This window comes from Camellia sinensis, chromosome 5 (genome assembly GCF_055761805.1).
Source record: "Camellia sinensis isolate YWXY chromosome 5, ASM5576180v1, whole genome shotgun sequence".
Lineage (NCBI taxonomy): Eukaryota > Viridiplantae > Streptophyta > Magnoliopsida > Ericales > Theaceae > Camellia > Camellia sinensis.
The window spans coordinates 174922788-174944779 of record NC_138965.1 but is presented as its reverse complement, the minus strand read 5'-3'; the positions used below and the strand labels follow the sequence as shown (position 1 = coordinate 174944779).

Here is a 21992-nt window from a genome sequence, read left to right as displayed (position 1 = left end):
CTACGCAGCACAGTACCATGCCACTGAACGCATCTCTCATAAATTGTGCAAGTATTCGCACAACACATTTGGCAAGAGATTGGTGCAAGTTTACACTACAATCTGAAACGTTAAAGTGAAATAGTATTAACTTCTATCATATCTAGGAGCACCATCAGTAATGGGCACACAGACCAGAAACCTACAAGGAACAGTATTTTCCTAAATTCGTCTGTTACCTCAGCAAACTGGAGCAAATGAAGCCCTAACACATGCTCATCTAGATGGCCCAGAACTATCGTCCCCGTCTGTCTCAAACAAACATATATGAGAAACCAGGGGTAAAGAGAGAAAGAGGGTTCAAACAGGAGGGGCGGTTGAATGCAACAAAACATCAACAGTGACTGTCACTGGCATCATGGCCCATTGGTACAGAACTGCCAAAAGCCAAGTTTAGTTGCAAGCTCAACATAATAAAGGTAGAGTGGTAGCGTAGCAAATAGGCCTAAAATTAAGGTTGTGTTTGGATCTTGGATTTAAATAGTGGCTTGTGAACGGGAAAGGAAAGGGAAAAGTGAATGAAACACTTCCTTCACTTTTCTATTTCCTTTTCCTTTCCCTCAACAAACCCCTCCTCAAATTCAAGAACCAATCACAGCTTAAGGGTCCCAAAACTAGTGAAATGTTCATTTGATCAAACAAGTGTGGCACAAGAACAAAATAGCTTAAAATCATGTTATACAAAGAAGTACAAAAAACATTAAGGCATAAAAAAACCTTCAATTGGCAAAAAGATTCTAAAACTTCGGTTTCTCTACATAGTTCTCGTGCAGCTATGCTAGTTGAAAAAAGAAAATTTAAATTAGTACAAAAAGGCCACACAGGAGTAGCCAGAAGATAAGTGAAGATGGATCAAAATTGAAAAATGGCTTAATATTGAAGTAAAATTTCTTGCATGTTCCTTTTTCGCTTTTTATTTTTTTATTTTTTATTTTCATGGAAAATGTCATCAAAAAAATAGGATAGCATTTGCATTCCACTCTTTGTCATCAGCAGCTTATAATTTAAAGAAATCATTATTAAATGACAATGATCTCGCACACGAAGCCAAAAAAAAAAAAAAGTGGATTTCTGGCCAAAAAAAAAGGGGCGATTATGACTATTACTATCATAATAAAATTCCAATTCAGACAATTTCTCGAAATCATATTCCTTTTTTTTTTAGGTACTTCAGAATTGTTCAAGAAAACAAGGAAATACAATAAAACAAGTTGGATTCAAGGTTACACATTTAAGGTTACAGCTAAGAGCAATAAGTTGGATTTAAGCTTTAGCAACATTGAAAATATGACCAACTTTAGCAACGTTGAAAATATGACCAAGTATAGAACAAATCATACTTTTTTCAACTCCACTGTGTCTTTACCAGATTTCCTCATGATAGAACAAATTCTAGCATGTGCACACAACAAATAGACTGCTGTGTTTCCCTGATTATCAAAGAAGTTAAACAAGTAAGAAATGAATGCAATGGTGACAATAACAGCGACTCTGTAACGCCTTAGAATTTGGTAAAACGCACTCTATCATTAAGCATCGGATCAAAATTAAATGTGTAATTGGTCAATCTGTTATTCTTCAGGTCAGCATGTTGGGATATACCTCCTTATTGGAGTGTGGGACCCAGTTGATTTATTAAAAGAGGTTTAATTTGGCTTGGTTTAGTATAATATATTTTTATATATTATATTTGAAGAAACCCAATTCAATTTGGATACAATTAGGTTTTGAGAAGAAAACCCCAGATTCAAAATATGATGTGTATTGTTTTTCCCAAGAAAATAAAAACGCAGCAGTAGCAATTCTTTTTCTTCCCGTGAGAGTGGTTGGGGTATCAATCAATTTGGTGGAATCAAATTTTGGGTGCTTTGGCTTTTGTTCTTGGAAGCACCATTAGTGTGCTTGTTCGGCTGCTTCGTTTTGAAGATAGTTTGGTTCGTTATTTTGGGTCTTCTTCAACTTTGGTTCTGAAGATTTTGGTTCATCTATTTGGTGAGGTCTTTCCTTTTGTTTATTTGTGATTATTTGGAATTCACCTAAGGGTGGTTTTGTGAGACTATTAGTGTCTCATTTGTAATCGTTTGAAACTTATTTGGTTGATAGTGGAATCGGATTTCGATCCCGTGGACGTACCTCACATTGAGGGAACCACGTAAAAATTTTTCTGTTGCCTTTGATTTAATTTTTCCGCATTAATTTTTATTCCCATTGATTGATTTACTTGTGGAGAATCACATCGATTTTCCCTAACAACTGGTATCAGAGCTTACAGTTTATTTGGATTTATTTATTTGTGTAAATCAATGGAGGGGAATGTGGGTCGTATGTCTAGCTTCAATGGAAGCAATTGGGTAACTTGGAAAACTAAAATGGAAGACTTATTATTTTGTAAAGATTTGTATGGACCCATTGAGGGTGATTCTGGCAAACCCGAGGGAATGAAAGATGATGAATGGAATAGGCTTAATCGAAAAGCCGTTGGTGTTATCCGTCAATGGATTGATGACAGTGTGTTTCATCATGTTGCTACTGAAACTTCAGCACATGATTTATGGAAAAAATTAGAGAGCCTTTATGATAGAAAATCAGCCACAAATAAAGTTTTTTTGTTTCGTAAGTTGGTTAATTTAAAATATAAAGAGGGCAGCCCTATTCCGGAACATCTGAATGAAATAAAAAGTATTGTTAACCAACTTGCTTCTATGAAAATTGTTTTTGATGATGAGTTGCAGGCTTTGATGCTACTTAGTTCTTTGCCTGAAAGTTGGGAGACTTTGGTTGTGATCGTCAGTAATTCAGCGCCCGATGGAGTTGTCACAATGGGCCAAGTCACTAGTAGCCTGTTGAATGAAGAAACTAGAAGAAAATCAGCGGGTTCCTCTCATTCGGAAGCATTCGTTGTGAGAGGCCGAAGCAAAACAAGGGGAGGAGTAAGACTCCTCATGGTCGTGATCAAAGCCGTAACAAATCGAAAGATGGTTCTTTTTCAAAGAAAGACATTGAGTGCTATTATTGCCATGAGAAAGGGCACATGAAGCGGGAATGCCGAAAGCTCAAGAATAAGGAGAAAAGGCGTGACAAAAGTGTGGACAAGAAGCAAGAAGACACAACGGCAGTTACTACCAATGCTGATCTCATGGTCGTTTGTGAAGATGATTGTATCAATTTTGTGGGCCAAGAGAGCAATTGGGTGATTGATTCCGGTGCTTCTTTTCATGTGACTTCTCGAGTTGATTTCTTCACTACCTACACCGAAAGAGATTATGGTTTTGTTCGAATGGGTAATGAAGGTTTGTCCAAGATTATTGGCATGGGTGATGTTTGCTTGGAAACAAATTTGGGCTGCAAGTTGTTGCTTAAAGATGTAAGGCATGTTCCCAACATTCGCCTCAATTTGATCTCTACCGGGAAACTAGATGATGAAGGCTACAACAACAAATTTGGTGATGGAATATGGAAGCTCACAAAGGGTTCCTTGGTGGTGGCTAAGTGTAAGAAGACTCATACACTTTATTCGATGCAAGGAAAAATTTGTAAAGGTGTTGTCAACGCACTTGAAGATGATACTTCTACTGAATTGTGGCACAGGCGACTTGGGCACATGAGTGAAAAGGGGCTGCAAGTTTTGTTCAAGAAAGAGCTTCTACCCGGTTTGAAAGGTACACATCTTAAAACTTGTGTTCATTGTTTGGCGGGTAAACAACATAGAGTTTCTTTTCATAAAAATGTTGTTTCTAGAAAAGAAAATGTTTTGGAGTTGATTCATTCTGATGTTTGTGGTCCTTTAAAAGTTAGAACACATGGTGGTGCACTTTATTTTGTTACTTTCATTGATGATTATTCAAGGAAAGTTTGGGCTTTTCTACTAAAAACTAAAGATCAAGTTCTAGAAGTATTTAAGCATTTTCAGGCCATGGTTGAAAGAGAAACAGGGCAGAAATTGAAGTGCATCCGATCAGACAATGGTGGTGAATACATTGGGCCATTTGATGAGTATTGTTGCAGCCAAGGTATTCGGCATCAAAAGACAGTTAAGAAGACTCCTCAACAAAATGGAGTTGCCGAGAGGATGAACCGCACCATTGTGGAAAGAACAAGGTGTTTGCTTTCACAAGCTAAATTGCCAAGATCTTTTTGGGGTGAGGCATTGAAGACAGCGGTTGACGTGATCAATTTGTCACCTTCCTATCCTTTGAATGGTGATGTTCCAGAAAGAGTTTGGACCGGTAAAGATGTGTCTTATGAGCACTTGAGAGTGTTTGGTTGCCGAGCTTTTGTTCACATTCCAAAGGATGAGAGGTCTAAGCTTGATAGTAAGTCAAGACAATGCATTTTTCTTGGCTATGGGCGTGATGAATTTGGTTATAGATTGTGGGATCCGGTCGACAAGAAAGTCATTCGAAGCCGTGATGTTGTGTTTCTTGAAGACCAAACAATTGAAGACTTTGGCAAAGGTGATCAACCGGAGCCAAAAGCTAGTGATCTCATTGACATGGATTTATCTCCTTCATCTTCAGTTGATGATGAAAACGGGGGAGATGTGCAGCCACCCATTGAAGATGTGGAGGATGATGCTAATCCTAATGAAGATGAGCCAGAAATTGAGGAAGAGCATCCAACTCAAGTACCGTCACCACAACTTGAGTTGAGGAAATCTACAAGGGACCGACAACCTTCAAGAAAGTATCCTCCCAATGAATTTGTGTTGATTTCTGATCAAGGGGAGCCTGAGAGCTACCAAGAAGCAATTGAGCATGCAAAGAAAGGTGATTGGAAAAAGGCCATGGAAGAGGAGATGAATTCCTTAGTTGAAAATCACACTTATGATTTAGTGAAGTTGCCTAAAGGGAGGAAAATTCTGAAAAATAAGTGGGTCTTCAAATTGAATAATGATGGCAAGAATTTGAGGTACAAGGCACGTCTTGTTGTGAAAGGCTTTGGGCAAAAGAAAGGTATTGATTTTGATGAAATTTTCTCACCAGTTGTAAAGATGTCTTCTATTCGGGTTGTACTTGGCATGGCTGCAAGTATGAACCTTGAAGTTGAGCAACTTGATGTGAAGACCGCATTTCTTCATGGTGACCTTGAAGAAGAAATTTACATGGAGCAACCGGAAGGCTTTGTGGAAAAAGGGAAAGAGAAATTTGTTTGCAAATTGAAGAAAAGTTTGTATGGTCTCAAGCAAGCCCCGCGGCAATGGTACAAAAAATTTGACTCTTTCATGATGAATAATGGTTTTTCTAAAACCACTTCGGATCATTGTGTGTTTGTGAAAAATTTTCCAGATGGTAAATTTATTATTCTTTTGCTTTATGTTGATGACATATTAATTGTGGGTCAAGATTCTACCTTGATAAACAGGTTGAAATTGGATTTGAGCAAGTCTTTTGCTATGAAAGATTTGGGGCCGGCAAAGCAAATTCTTGGTATGAAAATTGCTCGTGATCGCAAAGGGGGGCTGATTTGGTTGTCTCAAGAAAGCTACATTGAGAAAGTTCTTGAGAGGTTCAATATGGATAAAGCAAAGTCGGTTGGTTGTCCACTTGCGGGTCATTTCAAGCTTAGTTCGAATCAATGTCCTACAAGTGAGAAAGACAAGGAAGAGATGCAGAAAGTTCCTTATGCTTCAGCAGTTGGTTCTTTGATGTACGCCATGGTTTGTACAAGGCCGGATATTGCTCACGCCGTTGGTGTGGTGAGTCGTTTTCTCTCTAATCCGGGTAAAGAACATTGGGCAGCGGTAAAATGGATTCTAAGATATCTTCGAGGGACTTCGAAGGTGTGTTTGTGTTTTGGAGATGGTAAGCCGATGCTTGATGGGTTCACAGATTCTGACATGGCTGGTGATGTTGATTCTCGGAAATCTACTTCGGGGTATTTGATGACTTTTGCAGGGGGAGCTGTGGCATGGCAGTCTAAATTACAAAAATGTGTTGCTCTCTCAACTACCGAAGCTGAATTTATTGCCATTACGGAAGCTTGCAAAGAAGAGTTATGGTTAAAGAAATTTTTGCAAGAATTGGGTTTGAAACAAGAAAAGTATGTGCTTTATTGTGATAGTCAAAGTGCTATTCACTTGAGTAAAAATTCTACTTTTCATTCGAGATCGAAACACATTGATGTGAGATACCATTGGATTCGTGATGTGTTAGATTCGAAGTTATTACAACTCGAAAAGGTTCACACAGATAATAATATTTCAGATATGTTGACAAAGACTTTGTCGAGGGACAAACATTTGAAGTGTCGAACTTTGGCGGGTATGGTTGATCTCTCCACCTAAGTCGGTAGGGGGAGAATTGTTGGGATATACCTCCTTATTGGAGTGTGGGACCCAGTTGATTTATTAAAAGAGGTTTAATTTGGCTTGGTTTAGTATAATATATTTTTATATATTATATTTGAAGAAACCCAATTCAATTTGGATACAATTAGGTTTTGAGAAGAAAACCCCAGATTCAAAATATGATGTGTATTGTTTTTCCCAAGAAAATAAAAACGCAGCAGTAGCAATTCTTTTTCTTCCCGTGAGAGTGGTTGGGGTATCAATCAATTTGGTGGAATCAAATTTTGGGTGCTTTGGCTTTTGTTCTTGGAAGCACCATTAGTGTGCTTGTTCGGCTGCTTCGTTTTGAAGATAGTTTGGTTCGTTATTTTGGGTCTTCTTCAACTTTGGTTCTGAAGATTTTGGTTCATCTATTTGGTGAGGTCTTTCCTCTTGTTTATTTGTGATTATTTGGAATTCACCTAAGGGTGGTTTTGTGAGACTATTAGTGTCTCGTTTGTAATCGTTTGAAACTTATTTGGTTGATAGTGGAATCGGATTTCGATCCCGTGGACGTACCTCACATTGAGGGAACCACGTAAAAATTCTTGTGTTGCCTTTGATTTAATTTTTCCGCATTAATTTTTATTCCCATTGATTGATTTACTTGTGGGGAATCACATCGATTTTCCCTAACACAGCATACCTGCCAAGCCAAACTAAAAGTTAAAAAGATAGGTAATATCACACGGATCTAAGTATATCACAATAGTTGACTCAATTCGTGTATTTTCTAACATGATCATTTAATATCACCCAAAAATATAGGCTCCTTCCTTCTCCAAACCACATTAATTGAACTATTTAAGTGTTAGCAAAGGATCTAACGAGACCTTAACAGAAGAATGCATATGGATATCACACAAATAACAACACCAGCCAAAATAATAATTACACAGTTACCATCATCAAGTAAATTTTGTACGAGTATAAAGGATCTTTCTTAACCCCATAACCAACAGCCTCAGCAGTTTGCAAAAGCTCGTCCTCTGTCCATTCATCAGCTTTACTTGATCAAGATTCAAATAAATCACGTGTCAAAACTTCAGATATTTTAATTAAGTTATCCGGTTACAATATTGCTTCTTGAATAAAAAATGCAGCATCAAATCCTAAATCAACTAATCAAACCACTTCAGTACTGCGAGTTCAAAATCATTTCCCATCTTCTTCAAGAACAAGACCAAAGCGCACATGGCTAGCTTTAGGGTACATATTATCATTAACTGGAAGCCAACCAGCATGTTTCGCTGCGTGAATGAGGAACAGAAGGGGGGAAAAGAAAGGAAGACCATCAAACTCATGGAGGTACATTACCCCGTCTCTACAAAGCACACAAAGTTATGAAACAAAAGACATGACACTTGATACTTACCGTGAAAAACATTTCAAAGTGCTTTCGCTGGCCTAAATTAGTAACATATGTACGGGAAAGAAATAAACCTTCTCGTATAATCCTATTGATCAAGTCTGCGCTCCTCCAAACGTCGTCGCTTTATTCCCTGAAAACACAAACGTGACCTAACCGGCGGGTGTGTGCCGGAAACCCCTCCGATGCCTAAGTCAGAAAAATGGACAAAGACAAAAGCTCTGTGTATTCAAAAATCAAAGTTGTGTGTTACCTCTCCATAGGTGATGTTTGTGAGCTTTTATAGGTTCCATGTGGCACAATCCAAGTAGGACTCTTAATCCTCCATGTAGAGTCCTCCTAGGATTCATACTCCTGAAAGATAATGCTTATCCTTCAACACCCCCCTCACTACGTAAAACAAGTGAGATGGTTTTTACCATGGTCGAACTCCAATATGACCGAAGTAATCATGATCATGCCGAGCCACAGAGTAGACCGAACTATCGTTAGTTCGGTTCTACCTTCAATGTTCTTACCCCAGTTCCTCCTGTGTCAACAGTGTTAAGTCTAAACCGATCTAACTTCTAGCAAGGCTTTTAGACCGAACTAACCATACTGCGCCTTAACCGATATAAGATTTAGTATGGTGACCGGGCTAACCTCTTTGGGACCGGAGTAACTTTAACGGCTTTTTTACTCATCCCTTCGTCCTAAGGCCCACAACGGCCTGTTTACGTAGTTCGGCCCAATTTCCATATAAATTATCCTCTCAACATATATATATATATATATTGATAAATAATCAAACTTTATTAGAAAAGTATCAAGATGATGCAAAGAATACAAAAATATATCCCACAAAGGGACCAAGCAAGATTAACTAATCAAATTCTCCACAAAATCTACAAAAGCAACCGAACTCGTAACCCAACTATGCAATACCATCAACAACCTATTCTCTAACCATCAAATTGAATGGCACACATTCTGAAATACTCGCCTATTCCTCTCCAACCACACCAACCAAAGCAAACAATGGAAAGTAAGAACCCATGCCTTCCGACGCCTCTTCCCCATCCTAGCTCCACCCTAACTTTGTAACACACCTAGCATAGTGTAGACGTCCCCGAACGCCCCGGGAGGGAATCCCGTTTTGTTCATTGGACTCACTACAGTTCAGGACTCAATGTCACGGTCCTGTATCTAATCTCGTAAAGTGCAATGCAAGACCGATGAATCGTCAAAGAGTCCAAATCCGACAAATCGTTTTTGAAAACAGATTTTTTGAAAAAAGTGCCAAACATGGACTGCTTTGCCAGATACAGAGTCGCCACCTAAATATTTTATTCTTGGGAAATTTAGGAAATCCTGACTCGTGCCTAAGGCCACGTGTCTGTCATCACCAAAGTTGCCTCGGCTCGGGAATTTGGGTACGATTGGGGAAGGTCACTTCGTGAGCACCCCCGCTCGCTCGATCAAAGATCGGCCTCTACTAACCATGATATCGAGTTTTGAAAACATTATGCGTTCTTATTCCGGTTATTAGCCTAGATTTATTATGTGATGCGCACAGCATACAAGTGTAGACTGGATCGCCTGAATTGAAACAAAACATCTCATGTTTGTTTTTTTGAAAATAGTTTGATGGTGCTACTCGTAAGTAGGCTAAGACGTGGATTTGCCACCCTCGGGTGGGCTTAGAAAAAATGATTTTGCCACTCTCAAGTGGGCTTAAAACTCGCATTTAATGAATTGTTCCAATCCAAATAACCCAATCTTCACCCACAGGCATTTAGACAGTTATATCACATAAGCAATTAGCCTCATGGTAAGCATGCTATCATGGCAGTCACTCACACACATACAAGGATGTTAAAGCATAAACACTTACCGAGTACTCCAAGCCAAAACAGAAGCTATGTTAGAAATCCATGCATGATCCTAACTATACAGAAATGTCTAATGCAACACATGCAAAAATGCAATTACAATAGGCTCGGCTATTCTAAACATGGCATATGATGATGCTACAACTAACATATATTCAATTTGGAATTGAAATACAAATGCAGTTAGTATGATACGCCGAGCCCGGTGCATGCAATACAGATGAATGAATGCAAACATGCGAGCATAAGTATGCTAATTGAAACATGCCCTAATCTAACCATCATAAGCTGGTAAATAAAAAGGAGAAAGATGTAAGGTTGGAAGACATACATCACACACACGCACACTTATTACAACATTGCCCTCGCTCGGAGGGTCCGAATAAATAATATACAGTCCGAAAGTAATACAGTCCGAATGAATAACGAATTACAATTAATTATTACACAACCACTAACTAATTAACAAATTAGCTAAGTAAGCAAATAAATTAAATGAATGTGACTGCCTCGGCTCTGTTTTGGATGATAATGGATGCATGCATGCTCGATGCGCTTTGTCGATAAATTCCATCGCGATGCCTCGTCTCGCCTTTGTTTGCAGCTAATTTCAGAAATTTACACAAAGCTCCAGAAGGCTAAAACTCCATCTTGGGAAAGCCACCGACCAGGTATTGGCTTGGAAAACCCTTGCCGACCACCCCTTATGGTGGAAACCAAAAAAGGTGGTCGGCCTACCAAGAAACCTGGTCGGCTGACCACTTTCTGCCCCTGGACTCTGGTTTTTCTGCAACAAAGGCAAGAAGGAGAGAAAGTAAGGTATTTTCAACATATGGGCGCGCGACCACTCCTCCCCGTCCTTGCACAAGCTCTAGGGAGTGTGGCCCTCGGTCCTCGGGCCATCAACCACGCATCTCAATGCATGATGGCCGAGGAGTCGAATTGCACGTTTTAATGTGACATGAATGTACAAATACACACTTAAGGCCTAAACTCCATCATAGGAAATCCGGAATGTTGGCGACCGAGAATCGAGGCACGTTTCGTCACTTAGAGTACGAAACGTCCCTCTTTTCCTGTGCTTGGACTAAACCCTACTCCAAGCACAATGCAACAAGCAATGCATGGCACGTGCAAATGCGACTAGCATGCAATCCTAAGTGTGATGCAACCAAGTGATGCAAGCATGCAAGGGACAAAATGCAAACATGCACCTAGCATATACAATGCTAACACTACATGGCATGCGCAATGCTCATGAACTAAGGCATACTCAATGCGACTATCAACCTAGCATACACAATGCGAGGAATGACATATCATGGCATGCACAATGCTCCTAACAACCTAGCATACGCAATGCAAAGGCTAAACATGCAACAACATGAACTACATGGCATGCTCGATGCAAGATGGACTTATACCAATGTGAGTGGACCTCAGCTACACTCACATCAGTGGCCATTAGGATGGAAATAAGACAACCGAAACACATGCAAACTTGCACAGATACAAAAGACCGACCCTAAAACATAACATACCACTCTACCAAAGCATGACAAGGGATGCAATATGGCATAGAATAGCATAAATTACAGCTCTGAAACAGCATGCAATATGGTCCTGAAACATGCAAATATGTCACACAATGTAAGCTAGGGGGCTCGGGTACCGAAACTAGTGAAATGCGTTACACTAGAGGTACCCAAAGCAATGCACCAAAGGCAACACCAACCCCAAATAGACCCTAGACAGGTCTGAAACAGTGGGGAAATGGCCTAAAATGGTTGCTCAACATGCAAGAAAATGGAACTCATTCAATGGTCCGAAAACAAGGCATTCATGCACAACTCTCAAGCACACTTAAGGAGTACAAAACATGGAAATATGGCACTGATACAAGTTCTAAAATATGATGTATAATGAGCCTAAAACATGAACACACCTCAGCACATGCATGCAATGGACCTCAAATCTCAAAGTTAAGCATGGGCATTGAACTACAAGCATGCAAAACAAACATCATTCAATCATGAGACCCAAAAATAGAGTTAGGGCAGTCCAAAATAAGCACAATATCAGTTTATGACATGGCCAAAAAGTGCTAAAATCAAGGTCCAACAAAGCATACAAAGAAAGCTAGTGAACCATGAGTTGTTCTACAACTATATGAAGCATATGAGGGCTCACCAAACCAGCCAAAAAAAGATGTATGCCATGCCAAAATATGCCCAAATAACCACTGAAACTCAGTCAATGCATGCAAAAATGATGAGCTCCTTTGGAAGGCCATGCAAGGGGTTACTCTACACCTATATGATGGACACATAAAGGTCAAATCCACCTCTGGAAATGAGTTATGACAACCTTAAAACTCACCAAATAGGCCCTGGAATTGGTCTAGGAAGCATGCAATGAAAGGTCCCTTTGAAAGGCCTTGAATAGGATTGCTCTATACATGCATCATAGACATAAAATATGGAAAAATGGGCTCCGAACAGAGCTAATACAGACCATAAAACTCACAAAATAAGTCCTGGAATGTGACTTCACAACATGAAAAATGGAGCTCCTTTGGAAGGCCAACAAAGCTAGTAAAGAGAACGAGGGGTGAGAGGGTCACCCCTCTATGATTTTGGAGCTCAAAGACACATCGAAGCCACTGAAAATCCACTGAATTTCAGTAGCTAAGATGCCAAAACAAGGCCAATGCAAATGCTCAAATGCATGGCTCAAAGCATGAGGAAATGAAGCATGCAAGGAAGAAAATGACTCCAAATAGAAAAGTGACCTCAATCAAACTTAAAGAGGAGGTCAAAAAAAGACTTTCTTTAGTTTATGTCGAAGTTCAAAAATGCTTGCAAATAGGGCTAAACTATGGAGCAAAACAATGCCAAAATGGGAGAAATAGAGACTTACCCTTGAAGAAAAGAAGGCCAGCAGCTTCTGGACCAAAATAGTGAGTCTTCAACCTCTGAGAATCAACTCCAAGGTGCTTGAATGGATGGTGGAGGTGGTAGGCTATAAGGTGTAGTGTAAATGGCCAAGAATAAGGGTCTGTGGAGCTTGAAATGTAGAGATATGGAGAGGTGTATGCAAATGCTCCAGCCAAATTTTTTTCTAACCATTGCAAATGGAGAGGAGGGTTCGTTTTTATAGAGGAAGAGAGCCAAGGCTTCTTGGAGAAGCCTCAAGAAAGGGTCAAAGCTTCTCAAAGAAGCTTAAGCAAAAGGGTCAAGCTTCTTGGAGAAACTAGAACAAAAGGGTCAAGCTTCTTGGAGAAGCTAGAGCAAAAGGTTCAAGCTTCTTGGAGAAGCTAAAACAAAAGGTTCAAGCTTCCTCAAGAAGCTAAAACAAAGGTTCAAAAGGTTCAAGCTTCCTCAAGAAGCCAAAACCGAGGGTTTAACCAGCAAAAAAAAAAGGCAAATCGGCTAACAAAGATGGCCGACCGACCATCAATGGTGCCGACCGATCGATCGACCGACCGCAACTGACCGATCGACCACAACCAACCGACCATCAAATGGTGCCGACCGATCGTCAACAGTGCGACCGACCGCCAACAGTACCGACCGACCGTCCATCAATGGTGTCGACCGACCGTCCATCAAAGGTGCCGACCGACCGTCAACGGTGCCGACCAACCGTCCATCAATGGTGCCGACCGACCGTCCATGGCCGGTGGCAAGAAACCAGGGCCGGTGGCCTTAAGCCATGACCGGTGGGTTTAAGGAATGGCAGACAAGCCACTCTCTACCCTCCAAAGCAAAAACCAACAAGTGTTTGGTCCAACCAAGCACAAAACAAACAAGTTAAGAGATCCTGAGGCAGGGCGCTCGGCTGAGGCCTCCGGGAACTCAAAACGAATGAACACGGATGATCATCGAGTGTTCAAATGATGACGTCCAAGTCTTGAGGACGGTCAAAAATGGGATGTCTACACATAGACCCCGATTGCACCCATACCAAACCAAACAATGCAACGATGAAACTCCAAAGTCAAGACGCAACCGAGCAATGAAGAAGCAAATGATCTACCATTTTTGTATCCCTACAGCACATGCAACACTAGTTAACCAAAACATGCCTCCACTAGATTAAATTATCAATAGTTAGAATATGTCCCAGAGTAACTATCCAAACTGTTAGAATAATAGAGAGAGAGAGAGAGAGAGAGAGAGAGAGTAATATGTATTGTATTTACTGAATTGTATTGAATGATTGTAGAGTTGAATGTATTCTATATAATAGAAGGCATGTATATATAGGCTGAGAAAGAGTGTCCTACTAGAAACCTAATTATGAGAAAGAGTATCCTACTAGAAACCTAACTATGGCTATTCCTAAATATATCTAGGAAATCAATACCTAATATATTTAGGAATACCACATATACATTAGCATCCCCCCTCAAACTCAAGGAGGATAAACATCTTGAGTTTTGAGAGAGAAACTAAAACATAACATAAAACTAAATAAAATAAAAGGCAAATAGATTGCAAAATCTGAACGGGAGCAAGGGCGCTTGAAATAGATCAAAGGCCAGAACTAAAGCCGGTAGACAGTTTATGGTCGTGTCGAACCATTGTAGGAACTGGTTGAAACTAATGCCAGGACAATTTAAGGTCGTGCCGGACCAATATAGAAACAAGCTGGAACTAATGCCGAGAGACAGTTTATGGTCATGTCGGACTATTGTAGAAACTAGCTGGAACTAATGCCAAGACAGTTTAATGGAGTCATACCGGACCGATGTAGGAGCTAACCGGAATCAATGTCGGGATAGTTTAAAGGGGTCATGCCAGACCGATGTAGGAGCTAACCGGAATCAATGTCAGGAACAGTTTGCGGGGGTCATGTCGGACCGTTGTAGAGAACTGGATGTTGAAACAACAAGCGTGGCACACACATAACTTATGACGTGGTGCTGAACGATGATGACAACAGATAACTAAGTGCACCAGAAGGCAGCTTGGATTGTGCGCCAGGGGGCGACTTTGGTGGTGTGCCAAGGAGACGGCTTAGAGAGTGTGCCAAAAGGAGGTAGCTTAAAGAGTGAGACGACTTAAGTAATGCGCCAATGGGGCGGCTTAGAGAGTGCGCCAAAGGATGCGGCTTAGATGGTGCGCCAATGAGATGGCTTAAAAAGTGCGCCAAAATGAGGCAACTTAGGTAGTGCGCTAAGGGACCACTTAGGTGGTTTGCATGGTATATAACCATGTTCACCATGATATAGTTATAATATCCCCCCTCAAACTCAAATAGGTGTGAAGATAGATACCTATTTGAGATTTTCACACCAATTTGAGGTTGAAGCAAAGGGAAAGACAGAGTGGAGCAGAAGCACAAAAATATATATATATATATGATAGAGATATTTAGGGTAGGAATAAACCAACGGATAAAAGAAAAAATCACCACGAAGTGATATTGACAAGAAAATATGACAGCGAAATAGATTGAGGTCCGGCTAGCGGCCAAGGCAAGGCTGCCGCCCGCCGGTAAAGCGAAATTACTAGGTACTAAACCTAGCTCTGATACCATGTTAGAAAAATAGAGAGAGAGAGAGAGAGAGAGAGAATAATATGTATTGTATTTAATGAATTGTATTGAATGATTGTAGAGTTGAATGTATTCTATACAATAGAAGGCATGTATATATAGGCTGAAAAATAGTGTTCTACTAGAAACCTAATTATGAGAAAGAGTATCCTACTAGAAGCCTAACTATGGCTATTCCTAAATATATCTAGGAAATCAATACCTAATATATTTAGGAATACCACATATACATTAACACAAACAAAAAAAGCAACCTTAGATAGTGACTCCGTCACCCAAATGCTCTTCCATGGAAACACACCAGCATTATCCTCCAAAAGTTTGCCATAAAAAGAAGATACCGAAAAAACCCTTTAGACCTCGAACACTCCCACACCAACGAATCCTTCCCCTCCCCTTCCCCCCTTCTCTTACACTGTACAAAAGCCCTAGAAGGTACACCAATTGATCTAACTCCCAATCTTGCACATCCCGACGAAGATGAACATTCTAAACAACCGACTGCCCTTGCCTAACTCTGACTGAAGCCACCACTTCCTCCCCATCGACAGCAATAACATAAATCAAAGGGAACAGTCTCGCCAAAGACACCTCACTACACCACCTATCTTGCCAAAAACAAGTCCTATCCCCCCTCCCCACTTTGATCCGAGTCCTATCCCAAAACTCCTTCCACCCCAACCAAATGCCCTTCCACAAGCCTCGGCCATGAGAATGACCCACCCCCTTCGAACAACCCCCCTGTCCATCCCGTACTTAGCCACCACCACCACCCTTCTCCACAACTACTCCCTCTCCTCCATAAAACGCCACAACCATTTCCCCAGAAGAGTCCAGTTAAACACCACCAACCTCCTAATACCCAAGTCACGTCTCTCATTTGGAATACAAACCCTCTCCAACGCCACCAAATGATAATGAAAACCCTCGCTTCCACCAGCCCACAAAAAGTCCCGTTGTAACTTCTTTAATCGCCTAGCAAATAACATAGGTATCGCATATAATGATATAAAATACGTCGGAATACTAAAAAGAACACTCTTAATCAATATAATCCGTCCACCCTTAGATAGGTACTACCGCTTCCACCCTGCCAATCTCCATTGCACTCATCATCCCACACCCCATTCGCCTTAAAAGCAGCCCCCAACGAAAGTCCCAAATAAGAAACCGATAACTCAGCCACCTCGCATCCCAAGATAGCTGCCACTAGGAGTCAGCCCACCTCACCCACAGGAATCAATTCTGACTTCGCCAAATTAACACGAAGCCCCTACACCGCCTCAAAACACAACAACAAACATCGTAAATGACCAATTTGAGCCACATCTGCATCACAAAAAATGAGCGCATCATCAACATAAAAGAGATGAGAAACCATTAGAGGAGCAGACCCGGTCCCCAGTGGGAGAGCCATGAAATTAAATCAGAGAGGGCACTTATTAATTACAATATTAAAATTTTTTAAAAAAATATTTAACATAAATTTTTACCATTAACTTCAAGAAAGATATAAAAAAAAAAAAAATCAGTGTGTTTGATTTTAGTTTTCTAAATTCAGTTTTCTAAAAATTAAGTTTTTTATTTTTCGTATTTTTTTGGTTTTAGTGAATATTTTTTAAATTTTAAACATTTTTTTTTACTTTTTTAGATGCACATTACTTAGATATATATCCAAATAGTAAAATATTTGTGAAAAAATATTTTAAAAAATTAATAAATACACAAAAATATGAAAAATGTACTGAATTTTCATATTATTTTTTATATTTTTTGGAATTTAGTGTATTTTTTAAAAAAAATTTTCACAAATATTATAATTTTTAGGTATATTTATGTTAGATGTGTCTAAAGATTAAAAAAAAAATTACTTAAAATATTAAAAAAATTTATTGAAAACATTAAAATATGAAAAATAAAAATGTAGAATTATTTGAAAAATGTTTTCTGAAAACTAGAACCAAATAAGCTAAATATTATTTGTAATTAGTGTATCATAGACTATATTAAAAAAAGTCATGGATATAAAGTTTTAAAATAAATTATATAATGATAAAGTAATTTTTTATACAAAATATGCGTAAAAATTCAATATAATAGTTATACCACATCATCATTAACATGTGATATCACCAACCAATAGTAAAGAAACACATGGAGAATAAACGTTGCATGTCAAATGTAGCTAACAATTTAATAAATTCTATATTTTCATTGAGATTAATTATATTTGCATGTCAATAGTGATAGATATCACTATTATATTGAAATTTTCATATATAATAATATCGTAATCACTTTATTTTCAATTAAAATAACTATTATTATTCTTATTATTTTAAAAATGTCATTGACATTTAAAATAATATTTTTATAAGTTTTGTTATTTAAAATATTTTATTTATGTTTGCTTTAAAAAAAAATTGCAAAACCCAGGGGAGCACGTAACCCCCCTGGCTCCTTGTTAGCTCCGCCCCTGCCCGTCACCACCTCAAAACCTAACAAGCCCCCTTTAAACGCTCTGGATAACAAATGACTAAAGGCCTCTGTTACCAAAATAAATAACAATGGAGACAAAGGATCTCCCTGCTACAAGCCTCTCCATGTGGAAAAGAAACTTGCCGGCGCCCCATTAACTAAGACTGACATCCGCACAGTGGAAATGCAAAACTGAACCCATTGTTGCCATCTCTGTGCAAAGCCCATTCTTTGTAGCACATACAGCAGAAACCTCCAACTCACATTATCATAGGTCTTTTCAATATCCAACTTGCAAATTATCTCCTCTTTCCCTTGTAGAACTCGCGAGTCCACACATTCATTCACTTTTATAAGATGTTTTTTTTATTATAATGTTTCAAAATTTACAATATGTCCAAAATTCACTGTAAAGGAATCATCGCCTAAAATATTAAACGCTGCCACAAACCCATCACTTTTTTTTTCTTTACTTTCAATTTTTTTTCCTCATTGAAATTAGAGTATAAGATATTAGCTATGTTGAATTAAGTAATTTCTTTGAGTTGGGTATTAAAAAGAATAAGCTATGATAATTACACCTAGGAGCCTCCAGTACTATAGGATCCACAGCCACAACAAGTTTAAACAACTATCTATCATTGTGTACGGGTAGCTAGAATGAAAAGATCAATTAAATACCTTTTCCTCTAACTTAATTCCTAGGCGCTGATAAACTGTTTCATATCCCCTTCAACTAACTTCACAGATTTGTGCCCATGCCTTGCAATACTTTTCTTCCCCACCCTTTGACATAAGTTATGCCATAGGGGAAAAAAAAATACAAAAGCAAATCATGAGACATAATAAAACCTCCAAGGGAGAGAATCGTTTATCAAATAGGAAAGTAGAATTTGAAGTTTTTATGTTCTTCTACAAGTGAGTGAGAAATTTAATTATTACTAGAGTCAATCTCACAAGTCCTTCAGCCATAAAAGTAAGTGAATAGACTGACCACTGCCTGTTGTGCCCTCTCTTCGAATCCAGGATCACTGTCAAATCTTCTCTTTGATCCTTATAAAAAGCCTGATAAAGTAGTATTAAAGTTAGAAAAATAATAATCATTTGAATTGAATTTCATGATTTGTATTTAAAAAGGAGGGGGGGAGGAGTTTGAATCTTGCTAATTCCATGGCATAGATGTAAAAGCAAATGGGAATGGAAAAAACTCACACCCAAGAAGACATGATTATAAAAAGAAAAGTTCATTTGGTGAAATGGACTGAGGTCACAAAGAGTTCTGCCCAATGAGGCCTGGGCATTAGGAGGATTAGAGATGTGAATGTAAGCCTGCTTCTCAAATGGTGGTGGAAATTTGGGAATCAAATAAATGCTCTATGGAGGAAAATCATCTGCATCAAATACAAAATTGAAGCACATAGTTGGCATCCTCCTGTTACTTCCTCTTATAAACACTCTAGGGTGTGGAAGGATATCTCTTTCATTAGGATTCAGAATAGTAACTTCTTCAACTTCTTCCTGGAAAACTGCAATATCAAGGTTGGGGATGGCAGCAGAATCAAGTTTTGGCATGATAAGTGGTGTGGTGTTTCTTGTCTCAATGAGGAGTTCCCCTCCTTATTCAATCTTTCTATAGAAAAGAATGGTTCTTTCCACCAAATTTTTGCTAGGAAAACAGGCTACTCTGATTGGCACTTCCTTTATAGAAGAATATTGTATGCTTGGGAGCTGGCTGATGAAGTGAGATTAATAGCTTTGTTATCTTCTTCTCCTTCTCTGAACCCAGCTAGTGCTGATAGTCTGGCTTGGTCTTCCACTTCCGCAGGTTCATGCTCTTTCTCAGTGTCTTCTCTATATTCCTTCAGCTCTTCTCTTCATGGGCCCAATCTTAGTATTGCCAAATTTATTTGGAGTAACATTTTACCTCTTAAAGTCCATTTCTTTGGGTGGCTGGCCTGGAAAAATAGAATCAAAACTACTGTTTTCTTGCAAAACCTCGGCATCCTTGGTCCCTCTGCATCCACCTGTTGTTCTTTCTACAATTCTGCCCCTGAATCTGCTCAACATATTTTACTCCATTGCCCATTCTCTTGGTCCATCTGGTCTCATGTGTTGTGTGAATGGAGGCTTCAATGGTGCATCCCAGATTCAGTGGCAGATCTTCTCAACTGGTGGAAGGGTGTCAAATTTAAGAGTCCTCTTAGGAAATTTTGGAGAGCTATTCCACTTGTAGTTCTATGGTCACTCTGGAAGCATAGAAATGAGTGTGTCTTCACCAATGCTAGTTCGAACCCAGATAAACTGTGGGATCTCATTAAGTTTAGATTAGCTTTCTGGCTTAAAAACTCTCTCAAGGACTTTCCTTTCTCAATGGTTGATGTTGTTCTTAATTGGAGGCAAATTATTTGTTGCTATTGAGTTTATATCTCTGCTGCTTATGCTTGGGTGATGTATCTGTTAGTTCTGTTTGTTCTATTTGGGTATTGCTTTTAGTGATGTTATGCTCTTTCCAGTTGCTTCCTATCTGCCATACTGATCTGTTGGAGCCATTCTGTTGCTTTCTATCTGTAGTCTGATCTGCTACACTGATCTCTTAGACTATTATGTTTATGGTATATGGGTTGAATTTCTCTTCTGCAGATTAGGAAAGCTATATGGGTTGTATTTCTCTTCTTCAGTTTGAATCTGGTCTGTTTTGCTTTGCTGCTCTGGTCAATTTTCTGTTCTGCTTATGCCTCTATTTGTCCTGTTTGCTTCATTGTGAGAAGCTGGTCCTATTTTGTGGCTGCCTAGCTCTGGTTTTGCTCTGCTCCTGTGATTTTGAGACACATCTGAAAGGGTGTGTAAATTGCTCTGCTCCTGCTATTTATCTGCTCTATCTGTTAGAGCTGGTGCTGCTATTCTAGTGGATGTGCTGCTGTCAAATGGTTGCTCTATGCTGGAAGGATATGATTTGATCTGGTCTGATTTTCTTTGTGATGAATGGGTGTAAATTGATCTGGTGTGTCATGCTCGGATGAGGTGGTTGCTGTCAATTAGGTGGCTGCTATTCTTTGTTTTTTTTTTTTTGTTGGTCTCTCTCCAACTAGGAGGATGGAGCTTTATTTATCTCCAAACTCCTCTTTATTGATGTTGTCTATCATATGTATTCTATATGTGGTTCATCAATAAAGTTTTCTTTTGCCGATCAAAAAAAATAATAATAATAAGGAAATGTAATTGTTGGAACTCTATCGTTGATATTACCTTATGCTTCACTAGACAACTTAAAAAAGAAAAAAACTAAATGAAGAAGTAATGAGGTGGACTTTCCAGCTAAAATAGTAATCTTCGCCTCCCTAGAAGCCTATGAAGCCATGTTTGTACTCAAAGTGAGCATATGGAACAACATGGACCCATCAGTTAAACCTAATTTCAATAACATTTTTCTCTACCTAAAACGGTATATCAATGCTTAACAAAAGAAGATTTGAACAGCTTTATCATTAGAGATGGAATATACTTATATCTTAACTTGGAAAAATAATAATTGTCTGATACAAAGACTACAGTCATGTCTCTCAAAGCAGCACATGCAACTAGTAACTTACTGTTTGCCATTATTTGAAAAGGACATTGCTACATGCAAGTGACATGAAATATTTTTCCATCCTTATTAGTCCAGGAAACCCACATAATTTCCAAAGTTTTGCTCACTCACCTCACGATCTGTAATAGCTTGATCAGTCGCAACTTCCAAGTTCAGAAACTTTTCAAAAAGATATTCAATTAGTGTACCAAACTGTAAAGCATACATACCATCTTTAGTTTCCACAACATAATAGGGAAGCAAAAATTCTTGGTAGACTCTTTCATACTTCTAACAATGAATGATCATAAAAATAATAAATAAATAAATTTCTCAATTTCTAGACAACCACAAAAAATCTACACTTAGTTTAGTCCTCATTGATGAGGGTCTAGGAGGGGTAGGTCGGGTAAAGACTTGACTTTTGGCATAATAACTTCTAAATCAATCATTAAAAAACTAAAAAGTACAAAATTGGTTCACTAAGAGATACAAGACAGGTCTGTTGGAGTTTCATCTTACACCACATATTAGGATGTGAAAGCTGGCCGCAAAACATAAAACTACTATTATTCATCAAAAAAATATTTTGGTCTAAAAAAAGCACCATGAAAAGAGCCTAAGGCAGTAGTAATAACTTAATAAATTATTGGTGGATCGCATGATATACATTGTTGGGCCCATTTTATAACAAATTTACGCTATTTAGACAATTGGTGATTTAACATGGTATGAGAGTTAAATCCTTGGCTTTCACACCCTACCTTCATATCTGAAGTT

General features: G+C 38.8%; 1 pseudogene; it reads right to left on the bottom strand.

The window, feature by feature from the left end:
• Positions 1–21992, bottom strand: part of LOC114262492 (arginine--tRNA ligase, chloroplastic/mitochondrial-like) — a 51704-nt pseudogene continuing 29712 nt past the window's right edge.